Source organism: Bubalus bubalis, chromosome X (genome assembly GCF_019923935.1).
Source record: "Bubalus bubalis isolate 160015118507 breed Murrah chromosome X, NDDB_SH_1, whole genome shotgun sequence".
NCBI classification, from domain to species: Eukaryota; Metazoa; Chordata; class Mammalia; order Artiodactyla; family Bovidae; genus Bubalus; species Bubalus bubalis.
Window position 1 is genome coordinate 65,579,342 of NC_059181.1, and position 12,473 is coordinate 65,591,814.

At 43.9% G+C, this 12,473-nt stretch overlaps 1 long non-coding RNA gene across 2 annotated transcripts in view; it reads right to left on the minus strand.

Moving 5' to 3' along the window:
• LOC102402779 overlaps positions 1–12,229 on the minus strand; it is a 39,638-nt gene extending 27,409 nt beyond the window's left edge. The window contains exon 1 of one of the 2 annotated variants that reach the window (XR_006548727.1): positions 11,246–12,229. This is a non-coding gene — a long non-coding RNA (uncharacterized LOC102402779). Of the gene's footprint in view, positions 1–10,102 lie in introns of both variants that reach the window. The other variant, XR_003106874.2, reaches the window with a different exon arrangement.
• Positions 12,230–12,473: the final 244 nt, after the last annotated feature.

Consider the following 12,473-nt stretch of genomic DNA (forward strand, 5'->3'; position numbering starts at 1 on the left):
AAAAGGGACTGTGGCTGCAGTAAAGCTCATTAACAGTTCCAAGTATCCTCTGCAGTCATTAAAAGGGAGTTAGGTGGGCATAGGGTCCTAGGTAACATAAGGGACTGCGGCTGCAGTAAAGCACATTAACAGTCCCTTATACCTTCTTTTATAATGCAAATTAGTCAGAGAGCATGGGAAAGTAGACCAACAGATGAGACTGTATAGACAGTAAGTGCATTACCAGTCCCAAATATCCTCTGCACAGTCATGAAAAGGTAGTTAGCTGGGGACAGAATCCTAGGTTAACATAAGACTGTAGCTGCTTTTAAGCACATTAACAGTCTATGAACACTCTGTGTTAATGCAAATCATGTAGGAGTGGATGGAAATCTAGACTAACAGAAGGAACTGTTAGGGACTTTTAAGCACAGTATCAGTCCCAAGTAATCTGCAGTCATGAAAAGGGAGTTAGGTGGGGGATGGGATCCTAGGTCATTGCTTTTAGGCACATTAACAGTCCCTTATATCTCCCTTGGTAGTGCAAATTGAGGAGGGCATGGGAATCTCAACTAACAGAAGGGACAGTAGCTCTAATTGAGACCATTAACTATTCCAAGCAACCTCTGCAGTCATGCAACAAGATTTAAATGGGAATGGGATCATAGGTAAACCTAAGAGACTGTAGATGCATTTAAGCATGTTAACAGTCTTTACACTCCAGGATAATACAAATCGAGTAGGAGGGACAGGCTCCTAGACTAAGAAGTGACAGCAGTGCAATTAAGCATTTTGACAATCCAATATAGGCTCTGGAGAAGGCGATGGCACCCCACTCCAGTACTCTTGCCTGGAAAATCCCATGGGCGGAGGAGCCTTGTAGGCTGCAGTCCATGGGGTCGCGAAGAGTCGGACACGACTGAGCGACTTCATTTTCACTTTTCACTTTCATGCATTGGAGAAGGAAATGGCAACCCACTCCAGTGTTCTTGCCTGGAGAATCCCAGGGATGGGGGAGCCTGGTGGGCTGCCGTCTATGGGGTTGCACAGAGTCAGACACAACTGAAGTGACTCAGCAGCAGCAGCAGCATATAGGCTCTGCATTAATGAAAAAGAAGTCAGGTGGGAATGGAATCCTAGGTTAACATAAGGGACTGTAGCTGCATTTAAGCACCATATCAGTCCCTTGTACCCTCTTTCACAATGCAAATTGAGTAGCAGGGCATGGGAATCTAGATCAACAGATGAGACTATATAGGCAGGTAAATGCATTAACAGCCCCAAGTACCCTCTGCAGTCATGAAAAGGGAGTTAGATAGGAATGGGATTCTAGATTAATAGAAAACACTATAGCTGGATTTAAGCACACTAACAGTTGTAGTTACTTTATGTGGTAAAACAAATCCAGTAAGAACGAAAATGACTCTAGATTAACAAAAGGGACTGTGGCTGCAATAAAGCACATTAACAGTTCCAAGTACCCTCTGCAGTAAAAAAGGGAGTTAGGTGGGAATAGGGTCCTAGGTAAACATAAAAGATTGTAGCTGCTTTTAAACCCAGTACCAGTCCTTTTACCTTCTGTGGTAGTGCAAGGGAGTCAGGTGGGAATGGGGGTATAGGTAAACATAGACTGTGGATGCATTTAAGCACAGTAACAACCTCTTCAAACACTCTGGGATAATGTCAATCCACTAGGAGGGATGGGCTCCTAGAATAATAGAAGGAATGGCAGTGCAATTAAGTACACTGACAAGTCCCATATAAGCTCTGCAGTAATGAAAAGGGAGTCAGGTGGGAATGAGATCTAGGTTAACATAAGGCACTATAGCTACATTTAAGCACATAAACAGTCCCTTGTATCCTTTTATAATGCAAGTTTACTAGGAGGGCATGGAAATCTAAACTAACAGAGGAGACTGTATAGGCAGGAAGTGCATTAACAGTCCCAAACACCTTCTGCAGTGGTAAAAAGGGAATTAAGTAGGAATGGGATCCAAGGTTAATATAAGGGACTGGATCTGCACTTAAGTACACTGAAAGTCCCTGGGAGCCTCTGGGATACTGCAAAGGGAATTAGGTGGGAATGGGATCCCACCTTACTAAAAGGGACTGTAGCTGCATTTAAGCACTGTAACAGTCCTTTATACCCTCTTTTATGATGTAAATTGAGTAGCACAGCATGGGAATCTAGACCAACAGATGAGACTGTATAAGCAGATAAGTGCAATAACAGTCCCAAGTACCCTCTGAAGTCATGAAAACTAGTTAGATGGAGACAGAATCCTAGGTTAACATAAAGGACTGTAGCTCCATTTAAGCACATTAGCAATCCCAGTTCCTCTATGTAGTAATACAAATCCAGCAAGAAGGAAACTGATTCTAGATTAACAGAAGGAACTGTGCTGCCGTTAAGCCCATTAATAGTCTCAAGTAACTTCTGCAGCTATTAAAAGGGAGTTGGGTGGGATAGGGTCCTAGGTAAACATAAGGGACTGTAGTTGCTTTTAAGCACAGTATCAGTACCTTTTACTTTCTGTGGTAGTGCAAGGGAGTCACTGACTGTTGGGAATGGGGTCATAGGCAAATAACAGACTGTGGATGCATTTATGCACAGTAACAGGCTCTTGTACAGTCTGGGGTAATGCAAACTGAGTAGGAGAGATGGGATTCTAGACTAACAGAATGGACAGCAGTGTAATTAAACCTATTAATAAGTCCCTGTAGGCTCTGCAGTAATCAAAAGGGAGTCAGGTGGGAATGGGATCCTAGGTTAACATAAGGGACTGTAGAGGCATTTAAGCACATTAGCAATCCCAGTTACTCTATGTGGTACTACAAATCCAGTAAGAAAGAAAGAAATTGACTCTAGGTTAACAGAAGGGACAGTAGCTCCAGTTAAGCCCATCCATAGTCCCAAGTACATTCTGCAGTCATTAAAAGGGAGCTGGGTGGGATAGGGTCCTAGGCAAACATAAGGGACTGCAGTTGTTTTTAAGCACAGTACCAGTCCCTTCCACTTTCTGTGGTAGTGCAAAAGCGTCACTATCGGGAATGGGGTCATAGGTAAACATAACGGACTGGATGGATTTAAGCACAGTAACAGTCTCTTGTACACTCTGGGGAAATTGAGTAGGAGAGATGGGATTCTAGACTTAACAAAAGGACAGGAGTGCATTTAAGCCCATTAACAAGTCCTTGTAGGCTCTTCAGTAATACAAAGGGAGTTAGGTGGGGATGGGATCCTAGATTAATAGAAAGGGCTGTAGCTGGATTTAAGCTCATTAACAGTCCCAGTTACTTTATGTGGTAATACAAATCCAGTAAGAACGAAAATGATTCTAGATTTACAAAAGGGACTGTGGCTGCAGTAAAGCACATTAACAGTCCCTTATACCCTCTTTCATAATTCAAATTAGTAGGAGATCATGGGGAAGTAGGCCAACAGATGAGACTGTATAGGCAGGTAAGTGCATTACCAGTCCCGAATACCCTCTGCAGTCATGAAACAGTTAGCTGGGGACAGAATCCTGTGTTAATATAAGAGACTGTAGCTGCTTTTAAGCACATTAACAGTCTATGTATCCAGTGTTAATGCAAACCATGTAGGAGTGGATGGAAATCTAGACTAATAGAAGGAACTAGCTACTTTTACGGAGAAGGCAATGGCACCCCCACTCCAGTACTCTTGCCCGGAAAATCCCATGGATGGAGGAGCCTGGAAGGCTGCAGTCCATGGGGTCGCTAAGAGTCAGACGTGACTGAGCGACTTCACTTTCACTTTTCACGCATTGGAGAAGGAAATGGCAACCCACTCCAGTGTTCTTGCCTGGAGAATCCCAGGGACGGGGGAGCCTGGTGGGCTGCCGTCTATAGGGTCGCACAGAGTCGGATACGACTGAAGTGACTTAGCAGCTGCAGCAGCAGCTACTTTTAAGCACAGGAACAGTCCCAAGTAATCTGCAGTCATGAAAAGGGACGTAGGTGGGGGATGGGATCCTAGGACACTGCATTTAGGCACATTAACAGTCCCTTGTATCCCCCTTGGTAATGCAAATGGAGTAGGAGGGCATGGGAATCTCAACAGAAGAGACTGTAGCTCTAATTGAGTCCATTAACTATTCCAAGTAACCTCTGCAGTCATGCAATGAACACAGATAAATATAAAAGACTGTAAATGCATTTAAGCACGTTAACAGTCTTGGTTACTCTATGTGGGACTACAAATCCAGTAAGAAAGAAACTGACGCTAGGTTAATAGGAGGGACTGAAGCTCCAGTTAAGCCCAAGTACCCTAGCATTAAAACAGAGTTAGGTGGGAATAGGGTCGGTCCCAGGTAAACATAACAGACTGTGGATGCATTTAAGCACAGCAAGTCTCTTGTACTCTGGGGTGATGCAAATTGACTAGGAGAAATGGGGTTCTAGACTCAACAGAAAGGACAGCAGTGCATTTAAGCCCATTAACAAGTCCTTGTAGGCTCTTCAGTAATACAAAGGGAGTTAGGTGGGGATGGGATCCTAGATTAATAGAAAGGAGTGTAGCTAGATTTAAGCACATTAACAGTCCCAGTTACTTTATGTGGTAATACAAATCCAGTAAGAACGAAAATGATTCTAGATTAACAGAAGGGACTGTGGCTGCAGTAAAGCACATTAACAGCCCATGGCACCCCACTCCAGTACTCTTGCCTGGAAAATCCCACGGACGGAGGAGCCTGCTAGGCTGCAGTCCATGAGGTCTCTGAGGGTCGGACACGACTGAGCGACTTCACTTTCACTTTTCACTTTCATGCATTGGAGAAGGAAATGGCAACCCACTCCAGTGTTCTTGCCTGGAGAATCCCAGGGACGGGGGAGCCTGGTGGGCTGTCGTCTATGGCGTCGCACAGAGTCGGAGACGACTGAAGCGACTTAGCAGCAGCAGCATACCCTCTTTCATAATGCAAATTAGTAGGAGATCATGGGGAAGTAGGCCAACAGATGAGACTGTATAGGCAGGTAAGTGCATTACCAGTCCCAAATACCCTCTGCAGTCGTGAAACAGTTAGCTGGGGACAGAATCCTGTATTAACATAAGAGATTGTAGCTGCTTTTAAGCACATTAACAGTCTATGTATCCAGTGTTAATGCAAACCATGTAGGAGTGGATGGAAATCTAGACTAATAGAAGGAACTAGCTACTTTTAAGCACAGGAACAGTCCCAAGTAATCTGCAGTCATGAAAAGGGACGTAGGTGGGGGATGGGATCCTAGGACACTGCATTTAGGCACATTAACAGTCCCTTGTATCCCCCTTGGTAATGCAAATGGAGTAGGAGGGCATGGGAATCTCAACAGAAGAGACTGTAGCTCTAATTGAGTCCATTAACTATTCCAAGTAACCTCTGCAGTCATGCAATGAACACAGGTAAATATAAAAGACTGTAAATGCATTTAAGCACGTTAACAGTCTTGGTTACTCTATGTGGGACTACAAATCCAGTAAGAAAGAAACTGACACTAGATTAATAGGAGGGACTGAAGCTCCAGTTAAGCCCAAGTACCCTCGCATTAAAACAGAGTTAAGTGAGAATAGGGTCGGTCCCAGGTAAACATAACAGACTGTGGACGCATTTAAGCACAGCAAGTCTCTTGTACTCTGGGGTGATGCAAATTGACTAGGAGAAATGGGGTTCTAGACTCAACAGAAAGGACAGCAGTGCATTTAAGCCCACTAACAAGTCCCTGTAGGCTCTGCAGTAATAAAAAAGGAGTTAGGTGGGGATGGGATCCTAGATTAATAGAAAGGAGTGTAGCTAGATTTAAGTCCCAGTTACTTTATGTGGTAATACAAACCCAGTAAGAAAGAAAATGATTCTAGATTAACAAAAGGGACTGTGGCTGCAGTAAAGCACATTAACAGTCCCTTATACCCTCTCTTGGAGAAGGCAATGGCAACCCACTCCAGTACTCTTGCCTGGCAAATCCCATGGACGGAGGAGCCTGGTAGGCTGCAGTCCATGGGGTCGCTAGGAGTCGGACACGACTGAGCGACTTCGCTTTCACCTTCATGCATTGGAGAACGAAATGGCAACCCACTCCAGTGTTCTTGTCTGGAGAATCCCAGGGATGGGGGAGCCTGGTGGGCTGCTGTCTCTGGGATCGCACAGAGTTGGACACGACTGAAGTGACTTAGCAGCATGCCCTGTTTTATAATGCAAATTAGTAGATCATGGGGAAGTAGGCCAACAGATGAGACTGTATAGGCAGGTAAGTACATTACCAGTCCCAAATACCCTCTGCAGTCGTGAAACAGTTAGCTGGGGACAGAATCCTGTGTTAATATAAGAGATTGTAGCTGCTTTTAAGCACATTAGCAGTCCACTGTGTTAATGCAATCGTGTAGGAGTGGATAGAAATCTAGACTAACAGAAGGAACTGTAGTTACTTTTAAGCACAGTAACAGTCCCAAGTAATCTGCAGTCAGGAAAAGGGAGTTAGGTGGGGGATGGGATCCTAGGTTAAAAAAAGGGGAGAGGAGGACTATACTGACATCTAAGCACATTAACAGTCCTTTGTGTCCTCTTTGGTAATGTAAAGTGAATTAGGAGGGGATGGGGTCCAAGGCTAGTGGTAAAGAACCCACTTGCCAATGCAGATCTAAGAGATGCAGGTTTGATCCCTGGGTGGGAAAGATCCCCTGGAGGAGAGCATGGCAACCCACTTCAGTATTCTTGCCTGGAGAATCCTATGGACAGAGGAGCCTGGCAGGCTACAGTCCATGGGGTCACCAGAGTCGGACACAACTGCACGCATGGACTACCCACCAAAGATAAGGGACAGTAGTATAGTTAAATCCATTAACAAGTCCTATGTAGGCTCTGCAGTAATGAAAGGGAGATAGTTGTTGATGGAACCCTAGGTTAACATAAAGTTCTGCAGCAGCCTTTAAGCACATTAACAGTCCCTGAACCCTCTGTGGTAATGCAAATTCAGTAAGAAGGGAACTGATTCCGGTTTAACTGAAGTAATGGTAGCTGTAATAAAGCCCATTACAAGTCCATTGTCCCCCTTTTGGTAATGCAAATAAAGTAGGAGGACATGGAAGTCTTTACTGAGGGGACTGTAACTCTAACAGAGCCCTTTGACAGTCCCAAGTATCCACTGCAGTCTTTTTTTCTTTTTTTCTTTTTAAACTTTACATAATTGTATTAGTTAGCACTGCAGTCTTACAAAGAGATTTAGTTGGGAATGGGATCATAGGTAAACATAGAGACTGCAGATGCATTTAAAAGCATGTCAACAGTCTCTGGTACACTCTAGAGTAATGCAAACTGAGTAGAGTCATGGAATTCTAGACTAACAAAAGGGACAGTAGTGCAATTAAGCCCACGAATAAGTCCCACATATGCTGTGCATTAATAAAAAGGGAGTTAGGTGCTAATGGGATCCTAGGTTAACTTAAAGGACTGTAACTCCATTTAAGCACATTAACAGTCCCTTGTACCCTTTGTGGTAATGCAAATCAAGCAGGAAGGGAACAGATTCTAGACTAACAAAAGGAATTGTAGCTGCAATACAGTTCATTAACAGTCCCAAGTACCCTATGCTGTCATACAGAGTTAGGTGGGGATGGGTTTCTAGGTTAACATAAGGGACTGTAGCTGTATAAGCCCATTATCATTCCTTTGTACTGCCTGTGGTAATGCAAATCATTCAGTAGGGGAATATGGATATTAAACCAGCCATAGGGTCTCTACGTACAATCAAGCCCATTAACTGCCCCAAGTATCCTCTGCTGTAATGCAAAGGCAGTTAGTTGGGGAATGGGCTTCTAGTTAAAAGGAAGGAGTCCCTAGGGATTCCAGTTTTGCAAGTGAACAATTTTAGGAAATGGCCTTAGGTAATTAGCACCCTTTCAGAAGTAAAGATGATGCAGAGTTCCTGATACAAAAGGCTGAGGTGTAATCAATTAGGTTTGTGCACATAAACTGTTCTAGTTCAGACTTCTTAAGTAGTAAGGATGCCCTGATGGAAGACAAAGTGAGCCAGTGTGACTAGTTTACAGGACATGGACAAAAGCAATTATGGACATTATAAATTCAAGAGGAGGGCCCTTGAGAGTTCAACCCACATAGCTTGCAAATAGGATAACAATGGCCCATTAAAACGGACAGGACTCTGGACAACTGCAACTATGCAAATTAACTGTCCAAGAGCTGAGTTCTTGAATAATCTGCACGACCCAGCAATATTCCACCAAGTGTGGAGTTTCATTTTTTATTGCATGGGACCATGGATATACGCAATTATGCACATCAATTTTTTAATAAGAGAAGGGACTTTGGGTAATCAGAACTCCTCAGAAGAAATGGGATCGAGATAAGAGATATCCTAAACTAATCGGTAGGATCATGGGAAATGAGAATTTTACATATTAATCCAAGGTGGCAGGTAGTCCGCACTACCTAGGGGCAATGAAAAGAGCATGGGCGGATCTTACCTGTTAAGCAGGACCGTGATCAACAACAACTGAATCTATTAATATTCCAAAGTAAGTGACTTTTAAGATGAGCACTTCTGCTACAGTGCAAAGAAGTTGCAAAGGACTTGTATAATAAACAATTGGGATTCTACACAATAATTCAAGGAACATGGTCTCAGGTAGTCAGCAGTGCCTAAGAGCAATGTAAATAGGATGGAGGATCGTTGGTTAATGGGGAAAACAAAAATTACAATTTGGTACTTTAATTGTCCAAGAACAGGACTCCCCAGAAGCAGGGCAAAACTTGTAGGATGCCTTTGTTTAATGGACAAGGCTATGACAACTGGGACTGAGCACATTAACCAAAAAAAATGGGTTTTCTGTGCCCTTTGCTGAATGCAAGAGGGTTTTGGACTGGAATCTAATCCAATAGGCAGGGTTATGGGCAATTACAACTTCACTCAATACAAAGAGTTTAGGTGGTCAGCTCAGTAAATATGCACTGTCCAGAAAACTAGGATTGTGAGTACTGCAGCAATGACAGAGGAATGGTTTCTCCCTTATTGACAGGGGATTGAGAAGATGATGAGTAACTAGACTTATGGGCAATAATTGTCCTATATGAAGCTCTCAGTTAATTAACGTTTCTTAACATTAATGCAAAGGGTGAATGGATTCTTTTTTCTAACATGGACCAAGGGACAAATGGGATTCTGTACATTAACTGAAAGTGGTGACTTGGATAGCCAGCACTCAAGATCAGGAATGCTAGAGGTAGACAGGGTATCCCAGTCTAATGGATGAGCAATGGACAACTTATTTTTTTCACTGAATTAACAAAAATTGCACTGGCTTTAAGCAGAAACAGGACTGAGGCTGGGCTGGGGCTGGGCTGGGGCTGGGGCTGGGGCTGGGGCTGGGGCAGGGGCAGGGGCAGGGACTGGGGCAGGGGCAGGGGCAGGGACTGGGGCTGGGATTGGGGCAGGGGCCGGGCTGGGGCTGGGGCTGGGGCTGGGGCTGGGGCTGGGGCAGGAGCTGAGGCCAGAAAGGGGATTGCTGGGAACAGGGTTGAGGAGGAGCTAGGGGCTGTGGAAGCAGGGGACCACAGAAAATTGAAATTATGAACAATAATTCTCCAATATAATACGTTCAAATAGAAGAAGCAAATTCACAGCAACTGGTTTCCTGCAGGTTGTTGGATCATTACTCAATGAGTGCAGCATTAAGAGTGGGGACAAAGCAAGGCCTGAACCTGAGTGGACCTTCAAATATTCCTTTTCACATTCGGTCATAAAGTTAAATTTTTAATTAATTACTTCTATGCTATAAGACTCTTCAAATATCCAAAGGGAAGTAGTCTATTAAGTCAATTTCAAAGTAAAAAAAAAAAAAATTTCTTAGTGGTATATTATTTGACTTTGAGTATCTAAATACAAAAAAAGCTTGAGGGGTTTGTAAAAAAGAAACTGAAAACTTTAAGGAATTTTAAAGGAACCCAAATATGAAAACCCATTAAATGTAATTAAAATGAATTCTACAAATAAAGCCCCTAAACATTTCCATACTAGTCACTTAAGGCTGAAATCGAACACTAGCAAACCACATAATCAAACTATGTACGACTGACATCCAATAAATAAATAGAAATCAAAATCCGACCCCAGTATTAGCCACGGGGTAGGTGTTCCTCTTGAGGAAGGCAGGGATTCCTCTTCTGCCAACAGTTGGCCAACGATCATCTGCGATCCATTCTGGTCCTTGCCACGACTCACCGCCAAGTTCACACTTAGCAGGCATGGAGCACTGCCCCTGGCCACAGCGCAGAAGAGCAGGGGGTGGGGGAGGGGGAAGTGGGGGAAGGGCTTCGGCCACGGCACCAATGCAGAGGAATGGCGTGAGGTTCTGCCTGCACAACCTAATATCCAGCACTGCAAGTGGCAATGAGGGAGGGGAGGGAGCCAGTGAGAGGGGAGGGAGGAGGTGGAAAGGCCAAATGTCCTTGGAAAGACTTTGGTACCACCCACTGAGATTAGTACAAATGTGGCCAATCCTGACTGGCTGAATAGAGACGGTAGCGAGGTGCTATGCTAACTCGTCTAATTCCATCCTCCACTAACTGGCTGTGACCGATTCTACCACCCTTTCTGATTGGGTGGGACACGCGGCAATCTAACACTGCCAATCCCTCCTTTCACTTTTTCCGCGGCAAAGCACGCCATCTTTAACAATGCGGCAGGCCCTCCTGATGCAAAGCCCGCCAAGAATGTAACGGTCAAACACCCCTGCCACGATATCCACGTGACAAACTGCCATGATATCCACATGACAAGGTCAGCCATATTGTCCCTGCAGCAAAACCTATCAGGAAATGCACACGGTAGAGACAAAAGCCCGCCATGTTTTAGACTGCGGCAAGTACTTAAGCGGCCATCTTTTACTATGTAACAGAATATTTCTACCGCCATGCTGCACACTAGAACAAAGACACCCATGATGTGGCTTCCCGCCATTGGAACACTGCGGCAAAATGGATCCGCCATTTTGAACACTCTAACAAAGCAGAGAGCCATGCTAAGCAATGCTGCAAGGTCAAAATCGCCATTTTGAACACTGCGCCTAATTCTTCTCCCGCTCATTTTCCATTAGACCCTTGTAATATGACATAGGATGATCCTACGTTTTCCCACCTCATGATACCACAATTCATGCCAAGCTCTTAACATGATCCAAGTCAGCTTATTCAAAACATTTAACTCATGCAATGCATACCATTTCCTTTGCCTGTCGCATTATTCATCTTACCTTCCTAGTGATACTTAGCACAGTTACCCCTCAGCCAAGCTGGGCGGCAAATCTGAAGTGGCCGCCATCTTTCCTCCCCAGCCTAACCAACCCTCTAGCCTAACTGCAAAGTCATCTCCCAACCAAAGCCGTAGGTCGACTCACACAACACAAACGATTAGCAGCAAAATTTTGTAGACATTCCAGACAGTACAACGAACCACAAAACCCAACACTTTTCCAACCATATAAAGCCCCGATGGGTGGTGTAAAACAAAAATCTAAGCAGGTATCCGCGGCCCCGATGGGCAAAGAAAAAAAATTAAAGCAGGTATCCGAGGCCCCGATGGGCAAGAAAAAAAAAATTAAAGCAGGTATCCGAGGCCCCGATGGGCAAGAAAAAAAAAAAAACATATTTAAAAAAGAGGCAGGTATCCATTGCCCCGATGGGCCAGAAGGTTAGGGAGAGAGGGGGTACACAGCAGGTATCCGAGGCCCCGATGGGCTAAGGGGGAAAAAAAAAATTAAAAGCAGGTATCCGTGGCCCCGATGGGCAAATTAAAAAAAAATAAAATAAAAGGCAGGTATCCATGACCCCGTTGGGTAAAAAATAATAACAATAATAATATATCTATCTACCTATCTATATACACACTAAAACCAGGTATCCACAGCCCCGATGGGCAAATAATATAGAAAAGGAGGAGAAAAAGAAAAAGAAACCACAAAAAACCCAGAGGAGTCAACCAAAAATCATTCCAAAGAAAACGTCCTTTAAAATGGAAAATTGCCTAAAAATATCCCCAAGTATCTGTAAAATACTGAGAAGGTGTCAAGAAAATACTAGAAGAAAGTTCAGGTTTTTAAAAATATTTTATGAATTTTTGGTGTAATTTTTTCCAAGAAATATGCCATAAGGCATGGTTGGGGTCTGGAAAATGTTCCAGAAAGAACCACACAGGCAAAGAGATCCAATATTAATAAGCTTCCATCTCGGGAAAAGAAGAAATATGGCGGTCGCAGCAAAGTGCAGCGCTTTAAGAAGTGAGAGGGAGGGGACTGAGGGCGGAGGGAATAGAAGAGGAGTGGCCTAGAAGATTGAAAGCCAGACATATTTGTAGTTTAGCCGGTTCAAAAATTTACCCAGTAACAAGAAAAAGAGAGCTCAAGAAAATAGCAACATACTAAAAAGAACATTATACTGGAAGTAGGCTTCATTTCTAGTCCAGGAGCCATGACTTCAAAGGGT